This window comes from Ambystoma mexicanum, chromosome 9 (assembly GCF_040938575.1).
Source record: "Ambystoma mexicanum isolate Mex_15411 chromosome 9, UKY_AmexF1_1, whole genome shotgun sequence".
Lineage (NCBI taxonomy): Eukaryota > Metazoa > Chordata > Amphibia > Caudata > Ambystomatidae > Ambystoma > Ambystoma mexicanum.
In genome coordinates, this window is record NC_090931.1 from 706,018,287 (window position 1) to 706,030,419 (window position 12,133).

A 12,133-nucleotide genomic window follows, 5' to 3' on the forward strand; every position below is an offset into this window, starting at 1 on the left:
CGTTTTCTCTCTTTTCTTCGGGTCTCGTCCCGGTTCGCTTGCATTGTTTTTTGCCTTTTTCGGGCTCTCCCGCTTGCTCCTTCTACCGGTACCTTCCGGCTCTCTTTCCCTTCACAGGCTCACCCGCTTTTTCCTTCTCCCAGTCCTTCCCGGCTCCCTTTCCCTTCACGGGCTAGCCCGCTCTCTCTCTCCATTTCCATTCCGGCTTGTACCCCCATCTCAGGCTCCCCTTCTTTCTCTTTCTACGGGTCCCTTCTGGTTCCCTCCTTTCACGGGTCTCATTCCACTCTTTCTTCCACGGGTCTCTTCCCGTTACTTTGTTACGTCTGCTCCGGTGTCCCATTGCTCCTCCCTCCTTACGGAGGTCTCATACTGAAGAGACGAGTACTCTCACACTTACCTACATTTCTTCGTGGGATACCTACCAGATTACCCACTACCAGCAACTCTTTCTATCACCAACCACTGATCCACATCAGCCTGGACTTTCACTACGAGAGGTTTTTTTAAGCTTACGCTTTTTTCCTCTCTCCGGTCCTTCTGGAAGGGGGTCACCTGAGTCCCTGTTCCACTAGGGAGACAGAGTGGCTTCCATACGGGACAGGCCATATCTCTTCACAAAAAAAAGAAGACACAGAAGAAGAAAGGACACAAAAGAAAGACATCCTCTGAAGAATCAGGTGAGGAGGATCGGGGTTTGGATAGGGTTGGTACGACAAGACCTGACAGATTGCAACGCCAAGACACTTCTAACATGGCAGCACCTGAGCAAGTTCAAGAACTCTTAATGGCTGTGCAAGGCCTTTCGCAGGAAGTTCAGAATCTTAAGGCAGAGAATGCAGCCCTTAGACAAAGGGTGGACAACCAAGAGAGAATCCAGACTTAATTACCTCCTCTGCCTTTAACTTCAGGAAAATATGATGGTTCACCACATAAAGTCAAGGAATTTATGAAAGCCTTCATAATTCATTTCACATTTAGACCACAGACCTTTTGCACTGACAAAGCCTGCATAGGGTTCCTGATATCGAATCTTACAGGCAATGCCTTGGCCTGGGCCACTCCCTTGGTCACCAGTGCGAGTCCATTACTGCAGGACTACAATGGATTCACTGCCCAGTTCAAGGAGACCTTTGAGAGGAAGGAGACCGTTCAAGTGGCCAGTGAACAGTTACTTGATATCCGGCAAGGAAGTAACGACCTATTGTCATACATCTCTTCATTTAAAAGAATAGCAGCAGAAACTGGTTGGCCAGGGTCCGCACAGTACACTCTCTTCCGGCGTGGACTGAGAGAAGAACTTAAGGTTGAACTAGCCCGCCTACCCCGACCAGCTACTCTCACTGATCTCTGGTCTACCGTTTTGCAGCTAGATTTCCGCATTGCTGAAAGACGTTCAGAAAGGTGGAAGGGTCGCAACTTTCCTATCCTTCAGGACCTCCCTACCCCGTCATCTTCCTCACCTTCACATCCCAAGGAAGAACCCATGCAGATCAGCACGACTAGGGGTCCCCTTACGAGCAAAGAGAGAAAAAGGAGAAAAGACAACAACCTTTGTTTGTACTGCAGATTAAATCAACACTTATTAAGAGACTGCCCCGAAGTCCCGCCTAGGCGGTCGGGAAATGCTCGCCCTCGGAACTACTAGGAACTAGTTGCCGAGAAGAAAGACCTAGTCCCTATGTCTCGATGTCGATAGCATCTGTTACCCCATCAGAGGACAATCGCCTTATGGTTGTTGCCGTACAGCTTACCCTCCCTCAAGAGACTGTGGATGTTCTTGCTTTAATTGACTGTGGGGCTGCTGGGTGTTTTATGGACACCATTTGGGTGAACAAATTTGGAATTGAGCGCCAAGAGAAAGAGGTCGACCAGAAGGTGGAAGGAGTCGATGGCAAACCACTCAGTTCTGGTCTCATTACTCACACCTCCCCTCCTCTTCAGATGAAGATCCTCCAACACACTGAGACCATTCAATTCGACCTCATTAGAGCAGCGCATTTCCCTCTCATCTTGGGTATCTCTGGCTTCGCAGACATAACCCTGCGATAAACTGGGAAAAGAATCAGGTAGCCTTTTCCTCTCTGTTTTGTCTCAGAACTTGCATGTCTGAATCCCATTTCTCTAAGGTTCAGGCCTCTAAGGACATATCTACACATTCCGTAGGCAGACATTTTTTACCCACTGAACTTCAGCAATACAAGGAAGTTTTTGTTGACAAGGTCCCGCAGGAACTCCCACCACATTGTCCAGAAGACTGCGCAATTGAGATCCTTCCTGATTCCATTGTTCCATTTGGGCGCATGTTTTCCTTGTCTCAAAAGGAGAAAGAAGTGCTAAAAGAGTACCTTGATGCCAACCTTCAGAATGGACTCATCCAACCTTCTCGCTCGCCTGCTGGGGCTTCATTATTTTTTGTCCCAAAGAAAGACACCAGCGAGTTATGGCCGTGTATTGATTATAGGGGCCTGAATCAAAAAACCATTAGGGACCGGCATCCCATGACCCTTATCAAGGATGTTCTGGAGGCGGTCCATGGAGCCGTGGTCTTTTCTAAGCTTGATCTGCGATGAGCTTATCATCTCTTGCGCATACGCACGGGAGATGAATGGAAGACCGCCTTTAGGACTCCTTACAGACATTTTGAATACCAGGTGATGCCATTTGGGCTGGTTAATGCCCCTTCCGTATTCCAGCGATTTATGGATCGCATTTTTTCTGATCTCCAATTCCATTGTACCATTGTCTACTTGGATGATATTCTGGTTTACTCGTCCTCTGCTCAACAACACGTTATAGATCTCCATAAAGTTTTGCAAAGACTGAAAGAAAACCATCTGTTGGTGAACCCTGACAAGTGCATATTCCATGTTTCTAGTGTACCCTATTTGGGATTTATTTTATCTAAGGAGGGCATTCAGATGGATCCCCGCAAGGTTGACGGGGAGTTGTCCTACACTGGCCCATTCCAACATCTATCAAGGACATCCAGAGGTTTCTGGGTCTAGCTAACTTTTACCGAAGATTAATTTCTGGCTTCTCTGAGTTGGTCTTACCGATCACTAGACTTTTGAAGAAGTCCTCTGCACGTTTCTTTTGGTCCGACGAGGCCAACCACGCTTTTCAACATCTGAAAACTGCCTTCTGGAAAGGGCGATGTCGTCCGGGTTCCATCCACAAACAAACGGGCAGACTGAAAGGACCAACGCTTCCATAGAACAATATCTACGTTGTTTTGTTAACACTCAGCAAGACAATTGGGTAGCCCTTCTACCTACGGCTGAATTTGCCTATAATAATGCCAAGCACAGTGCCACCAAACTCAGTCCATTCTACTGCAACTATGGCTTTCATCCCAGCTTTATTCCTGACCTCCACTTACCAGCATCCAACATACCTTCGGTAGATGACTGCCTGTCCTCCATATCGGAGGCCCATAAGATTGCCTGTGATTGTTTGCAAACCAGCCAGACACGGCACTGCCAGCAGAAGAACCCCCATCGCCTACCATCACCAAAGTGGACCAGAGGAACCAAGGTGTGGTTGTCCACTAGATATTTACCTCGGTGGCTGCATCCTTCAAAATAGACTCCAAGATATCTTGGTCCTTATGTGATTCTTGAGCGCCTCAACCCAGTTTCCTATCGCTTCAACTGCCAAAGTACATGCAGCGCATTCACCCGGTGTTTCATTCCTCTCAGTTGAAGGAATACCAAGAGGATCCCTATTGGCGTGGCTTGCCTAGAGTATCCAGGCTAACTAATGAGACACCGGAAGAATTTGAAGTGGCTAAGATCAGGGACTCCAGATACAAAAAAGGAAGGTTGGAGTACTTGATACACTGGAGGGGTTATCCTTCCACGGACGATTCTTGGGAACCAGTTTCACATGTCCATGCTCCCAAGTTAGTCCAAAGATTTCATCGGTTGAATCCCGGCAAACCCAGAGGTTGCTCGCTTAGGAGAGGGCATACTGTCACGCGCCTTGCTCGTTTGCCGTGCTGGTGCTTGTGGCAATGATGGCGTATGGTCAGACATTGATTCTTTCCTTCCTGTTTCCCTGTTACCGGTCTAGTCTTTCTGCTCTGCCGGGTTACGGTTTCTTAAACCTGCCCCTTCCTCTTTCCCGGCACTTTGCAACCCCTTGCTTTGCTCTGGTGCTGACGCTGCCGGCTGTTTTCATTCCTTTGCCTTCCAGTAAATTTTGCCTGTTATCTCTCTTTTCTTCGGGTCTCGTCCCGGTTCGCTTGCATTGTTTTTTTCCTTTTTCGGGCTCGCCCGCTTGCTCCTTCTACCGGTACCTTCCGGCTCTCTTTCCCTTCACGGGCTCACCTGCTTTCTCCTTCTCCCGGTCCTTCCCGGCTCCCTTTTCCTTCACGGGCTCGCCCGCTCTCTCTCTCTCCATTTCCATTCCGGCTTGTTCCCCCCTATCAGGCTCCCCCTTCTTTCTCTTTCTATGGGTCCCTTCTGGTTCCCTCCTTTCACGGGTCTCGCTCCGCTCTTTCTTCTTCCACGGGTCTCTTCCCGTTACTTTGTTACATCTGCTCTGGTTTATCATTGCTCCTCCCTCCTTACCGAGGTCTCATACTGAAGAGACCAGTACTCTCACACTTACATTTCTTCATGGGATACCTACCAGATTACCCACTACCAGCAACTCTTTCTATCACCAACCACGGATCCACATCAGCCTGGACTTTCACTACGAGAGATTTTTTTAAGCTTACGCTTTTTTCCTCTCTCCGGTCCTTCCGGAAGGGGGTCACCTGAATCCCTGTTCCACTAGGGAGACAGAGTGGCTTCCATACGGGACAGGCCATATCTCTTCACAAAAAAAAGAAGACACAGAAGAAGAAAGGACACAAAAGAAAGTCATCCTCTGAAGAATCAGGTGTGGAGGATCAGGGTTTGGAAAGGGTTGGTACGACAAGACTTGACACATTGGGACAAAAGAGGTGGAGACAGGGTTGAGGTCAGGGGTTGGGGAAAATGTTGGCATTAATGAGGGAGTATTGGGTGGCAGGTGTTATTGGACAGAGTTGTGGGATGGAACAGAGCAGTGCTGGCAGGGTCCGGCGACTGCAAGGGTGTGTTCTTTTAAGATGAGGGAAATTGGGGGCAGGCATGTGGGTGAGAGAATTGTTGCTGTGGAGTCCACCACATTAGAGGTGGGAGTGGAAGGGGAGTGGGCACAACAATGGTGTCTTGCCTCTACTTGAAAGCTGGGACCAGAAAGCTGAGCTTCGGCAAACCCAGCCTGAGAAAGAACACCATGGGTCCTTTGCCATAGGTTGTCGGACAGATTTACTAGCACCTAAGTGGCCCTTCTGTGGAATGCAGAAAATCTACCCAATCTTTCTCCATATCTACTTTTTACTAGGTTGGCTTTCCCATAGGAAGAGCAGTTTTTGGTTGGCTTAGAACTTTGGCAGCTGAGCCTGTAACACTGTTTTCACTGCCTGACATCCCAGTGCCACTGGGATATAAGCGGTGGCGGAAAAGTAATTCTCCCTTCTTGTGAAGTCCGGGACACTGAAGCACCGGCACTGTTGCTAACAGTGACGGTGCTTCAGTGAAAACACTGCTAGTACGGGCCTGAACTCCCAGCAGGTTTGGTCTGCTGGGAGTACTGTGCCCCTGGTGGTTGACTCATAGTTTGGCGGCCCGGAAAGGGTGCTGGTACATTGCTACTGGCACCCTTATTTCCGGACCGCCAAACCTATTATGAAGCCCATTGCTATCTTGAAAGCAGGTTACTCAGGTAAGTTATTTGTTTGTGCAGCTGTTAATGGTGCCATTATTAAAGCTTATTTTCTTCCCTCAAGTAGTTCAGCGCATCAAAGATATACAAGATATATTTATGCCTAACAGAAACATGGCTGCAAGAGCCAGTTGGACCAACTATTGATATTGCAATACCTACAAACTACAACATATATCTAAAAAATAGAGAAACTGGAAAGGGCGGAGGAGTGGCGATTATGGCAAAAAACTCACTCGAACTCTTTGCTACCCCTATTCAGTGCTCAGGATGTGAGGTCATTCACTTCAAACTGACTCCTACGCAAAACAATTGCATTAACATTATCACTATATATAGACCCCCATCCCTAACATCGGAGTTCAATGACGAGATTGTGTCCATATTAAACAACCTCAAATCAACCAACACAGAGACTATACTTCTGGGCGACATAAACAGATGGAGGGGAAACCAACATGACCAACAATCCATAAGCCTAGAAGAGGACCTTGAGAATAGCGACTTCACCATTATTAACAAAGGCCCTACGGCAACCACAGGGAACCAGCTGGACTGGATTGTCACAAATAGCCATAAAGTAACCATGCTTGGAACTTATCCATGCATCTGGTCGGACCACTTTAAAATTGAAATCTCACTATTACTGAACTTTAAAAAGGAAAAACCAGCTAATGTACCGAAATCAGTCCTTGGCAGGATCTGAAAAAAATCACGAGCATTATGCTTTCAGAGGAAATGCAGAAAATCATGGCCACCACTAATGATGAAGACCCGAGTGAACATATAATATCAACAAACAATCAAGGCATGACAAAACTGTTAGATCTCCATGCCCCCCTAAAAGAAAAGAAAGTCAGACCAAATCCCAATCACCAAAAATGGTTCACTGCTGAAGCAATTGAGCTCAGAAAAGACAAAAGGAACCTTGACAGGAAATGGCTAAAAGAACCCACTGAAATAAACAAAACAAATTGGAAGATTGCAGACCACATATACAAATCTAAACTCATAGATTTGAAGAAAAACTACTATAATGACATCATTAGCACTGCAGTCAACTCCACCAGAAAGCTTTTCCAGATCCTCAAATCCATAGACAAACCCACAACACTTACTCCACCCTTCCAACCCACTGAAACAGATTGCGAGAAAGTCCAAATTGCATTCCAAAATAAAATTTCCAAAGCTAGAGAAACCATCATTAACTGCCTGACCACAAACACCTCACTTAAAACCCACTCCACAGAAAATAAAAACGAGATAGAAACCTCAAAATTCCAATTCAGACCCATCACACTCGATGTAATGAAGAAAACACTTACCACCATGAGGTGTACCTCATGCTCGGAAAATGTTTTACCGCCTAAACTCATTCTAGAAAACCCTGACATCTTTGCCCCTTTCTTCACAAGAATGGTAAACGCTTCTTTTAGGGACCAAACTGTACCCAACATTATCAAAACGGTCAGGGTCACTCCTCTACCAAAAAAACCTGACCTCAACCAACAGGACCCGGCCAATCTCAGACCCATTACTAACTGCAATTTTCTGCTGAAAATTTTGGATAAAATAGCCACAGAACAACTTCAAAGCTATGTAGATGAAAACAACTTATTGCATCCACATCAGTCCGGATTTAGATCCAGCCACAGTACCGAGTCTGCGCTGTTAGACCTTCAGACAGAAATGCTGTCTATTTTGGACAAAGGCAAATCAGGCCTGCTAATATTATTGGACCTCTCGGCAGCATTTGATTTGCTTGATCATGCTAAACTCCGAGAGGCCCTTGAATACTCAGGCAACTGCTTGCCAGGAGCAATTGAATGGATAGCCTCATTCTTGCAAAACAGGCAATCCAGGATTGTCTGGGGAGACAAAACATCTAACACCAAACCAGTCGATTGTGGTGTCCCCCAAGGGGCCAGCTTTTCTCCTTTGCTTTTCAATCTCTACATGTGCTGCCTTTGCACCATGCTAACCCAGTTGGGTATTTTTTTTACCAACTTTGCCGACGATACCCAACTAGTGTTTGAACTCAGTGGGGATTACAAAATGGATAGCGACAAACTCTCATCCCTATACAACACCATAGAATGCTGGATGAAAGAAAATTGGATGTGCTTGAACGGCTCCAAGACCGAGCTTATGATATTCGGCTCCACACAGGCCAGAAAGAATTTGAGCCCATCCTATTCATCATTCCTCATCAAAAATACCCAAATTCCAACATCAGAAAAAGTGAAGACCTTAGGAGTGTATCTTCAAGCATCATTAGGCGCTGAAGCACACATCGCCTACCTAAAGAAAAACTGTCAGTACCACCAAATACTTTTGAGAAAAATCAGACCATTGCTAGATCAAAAAAACAGCACGATCATCGCTAGAGCCATTATACTGTCCAGATTGGATTATGGAAATTCCCTACTACTAGGAGCCAACAGCAAATGTGTGCAAAGATGCCAAGTAATCCAAAATAATGCCATCAGAACGATCACAGGAAAAACTCGGAGAGAACATATCACCGGAGAAAGGAAGGCTCTCCATTGCTTGGCTATGAACGAGAGAATTTCCTTCAAGTCTCTCACCATGGTTCATCGCTGCCTATATGGCAAAGCCCCGGTCTACCTCAAGAAACAATTCAAGTGGTACGAGCCACCTAAGCGACTTAGATCCTCCAACACAGGTAAATTGCAAATCACTAAAACAAAAAAGCAGCACGGCCTTGGCAAGGCCTTCCCGACCTTAAGTATCGAAAAATGGAAAGAACTCCCCACCTCATTGAAGCTTGAACCCAATTACATTCTCTTCAGGAAAAAATTGAAAACATTACTCTTTAATTGAATTCTGGAAGTAGCTCTCACCAAGTATGAAGCAACACTGGTCACTCCACACCTTGTCCCGTCTTAACCTGCTGTCGTCCTGTCTCTTCGTAAGTGCTCTGATGCCCGCAGGCTTCAGCGCTATACAAATAAATAAATATATAAATAAATAAATACTCATCTACAGGATGCAAGTATTCTTGATGCCGAATGTGTCCACTATATCAATTACACTTTAGTGTCGAGGGGATAGCAAGATCAATGTTAGTACTTGTGCTGTCCTTAACACACTCATTCATAACAGTAAGGACATAATATGTGCTTCTTGATTTTTAATCGACAATTCATTGCCTATCTGGCTCTAAACTGGAGGTGTACATCCAGCAGTGATAACTTCAGAGAGGTATTATACATGTCTTGCTATTGAGAGAAGGGAGTTTATAAGTAACCGTCTCACGTCCAAAATTGAGTTTCTTCATCTGCTTGGCCAGTGTATTATGTTCACTCACATCAGTAGTCTGATTTTTCCCCACCCCCTTCTTCGGAACGATGCTTCAATCATGATTGTGAGATCACATATTCCTAGACATCTGCCCTGGCTATTGTTCGTTTTACAACTGTTCGAATTAAAATTGACCTTTTCACAATTGACCGAATTGTGAAGGTCAATTGTAACATATATGCGGGGGGAAACACCCCGCAACCCCCCACCCAACGCCAAACCCCCCAAAACCCCTTTATATATACATATATATATATTCACTGAAAAAACGTTGTTAAAGGGAAGTTATGATTAAGTTGCACTAATAAAAACCTTAGAAATCCAATGAAAAAACTTTGTTAAAGGGACGTTATGGTTAAGTTGCACTAATAAAAACCTATGAAATTCAATGAAAAAACTTTGTTAAAGGGACGTTATGGTAAAGTTGCACTAATAAAAACCTATGAAATTCAGTAAAAAACGTTGTTAAAAGAACGTTATGGTTACAAGTAAAATCGAAAAACCCCTGAAATTCCCCAGTTATGGTAAGCTAAGCTAACCATAACTCGCGCCACCACCGTACACTGCCTAGACTAACACCCAGGACATCAAAGATGACATCAGCAAGTAGTAATCTGTCTTCCTCCACCTCATCTTCCTCAACAAATACTGTAACCACATGGTCTGAGGTCTGTGGGCATTGGTGCGTTATAAATAAATAAATAAATAAATAAATAAATAAATAAATAAGGAGGGCTACAGACCATTATTGTCCATTGCAGCCCCTGAAATGGGGGATAAAGGCCATTAGCACCCCCAAAGTGGGAACCCAGGGTGCTAAAACATAGATTTTTCTTCCTAAAGCGGGATGCCTGCAGCGTCCCATTGTAAGAAGGAAGGATTATCCTTTTCCAAGACAGCCAACATGGAAAGAGAAGGCGGGGCTCCATACCCAGTCCCTCTTCCCTTGCCATGGCAGCCCGCAAAACCCTATGAACATATTACCACAAGCACTTTTTTTCCCTTTCAAACCTATCCTATCCTACCTTCGAATATCTTTACCACATAGCCAGTCCCAGGTAGACATAGCCACTTTAAGACCATTTTTTGTTCCTAGCAGTCATGGCCAGTAGCCAGATTGTCCGTGCAATAACCTTATGCCATGACCCAGACAATCTGGCTACTGCCCATGGCCACAGGCTATACCTCAGTCACCAAAGATATATGACTATTTTTTGTACCTACATTATTACACTTGTCAAAAAATAAGACACAGGCACATTTGCAAAGCCATGCTTTAATGTCCTTGCCAATGCTCCTCACGAATTTGCTCGAAATCTGCCCATGTTTTATTTTTTCAAAAGTGTCAAAATGTATATACATACAATATTCAAATAACTTAGCCCACACTCGACAAAATCCATTCAGTCTTTACACAAACATTGAAGGTATGGTCTATAATCTTTCTCAAAACTTTTGTCCACATTCGTCAAATAGCAACAAAGTTATAAGCCATGAAAAAATGTTGAGACCCCGCTCTAATTTCACCCCCTCTTGAGAAAATACCACCAAACTTTAGAAAACCATTTATATCTATATCCAAAATCGTTTTGCCAAATGTTGTGCAGATTCGTCAAATGACACCAAATTTCTATGCCTTTACAATATTTTGGGACCCACCTCTAATTTTGCCCCCTCTTGACAGAATCCCAAAGAAATTTGGCAAAACCATTCAAGATTAGTTCTAGAATAAAATTGCAAAATTACATGCAGTTTCATTGAGTGGCGCAAAAGTTATAAGCCATCCAAAAACTGCTTTTCCCCAACCATGTAATGCAGAAATAGGTACAGATGTCCTAGGACATCTGAAGTGTCTGCGAACACCACAGGACTGTCCCAGGACATCCAGAATGTTTGCGGACCTTGGGGGGGTGAAACAACCCGTTTGTTGGCTTCTTATGGCCATATCCAATCGAATCCTCATCCCCCCACCTCCCCAGAGATTGTTTGTCGAGTTTGACAAGTGAAATGCTGCTTTTTTAAAAAATGTTTTCACCGCGCTGTTCGCGGACCCCAAAAAGGTCAGCGAATCCAAGATGGCGGGCGTTTCAAGAAAACAGACGCATTTCACGTTTTCTCACCATCCAATCAGCGGACGCGTCCCGGTGTTCGTGGACTACGCAAAAGTCTGCAAATTTTTCTGGCCAATCGGAGGCCAGTCCACAGACACCACAGCCAATCAGAGGCCAGTCCGCGGACCGAACAGGGAAGTGAGTCCACGGAGTGGACATAGATATCACAAATTTCTTTAATTTACATTTTGGTCATTTAAAAAGAAACTACTGGATGGATTTACACCAAATAAAAAAAGCACGCTTTCGGTACCAAGCCGCTGCTCCTGCCGCAAATTTGGTGTAAATCCATCCTGCGGGTTGGGCTGTAGGCGTGAGCAAAGTTTTTTCCCATTATGTCTATGGGAAAAAAAATCAATTTTGGGACCCCCCCTATAACTTTGCCCCCCCTGGACCAAACCTCACCAAACTTTGCAAATAAAATCAGAGTGGGCCATATACTTTTTTTGCAAAGTGTGGTGAGGATTCGTTCAGGGAGAGCGAAGTTATAAGCCGCCCAAAAAGTGCTCTTCCTATGGAATTATCAACTTAACCATTACTACATGGCCACTACCATGGTCATGTAATATATATATATAAATATATATATATATGTATATATATATATATATATACACGGTCAATTGTGAAAAGGTCAATTGTGACCCTTTAAATTCGGTCAATTGTTCTTCGAAACAATTGTAAACAAACAATTTGGGTACTACCGTATTGAATGCTGTTTCTTGTAATGACGGATCACTCACTGAATCATCCTGTTCCATGAATCTGATACTCCCTCTTCACATCCCATATCCCTGGTCCCATATTTCCAGTGTGCAATGCACTGTCAATATTTTGCTTTCCTGGGAGATTTCCTTGTGTTTGTTTTAAGTCACAGTAAGAGTGACAAAGGGACATTCTCTTATAAGATTGTCCCTTAAACTAAAAGAACAAGAATC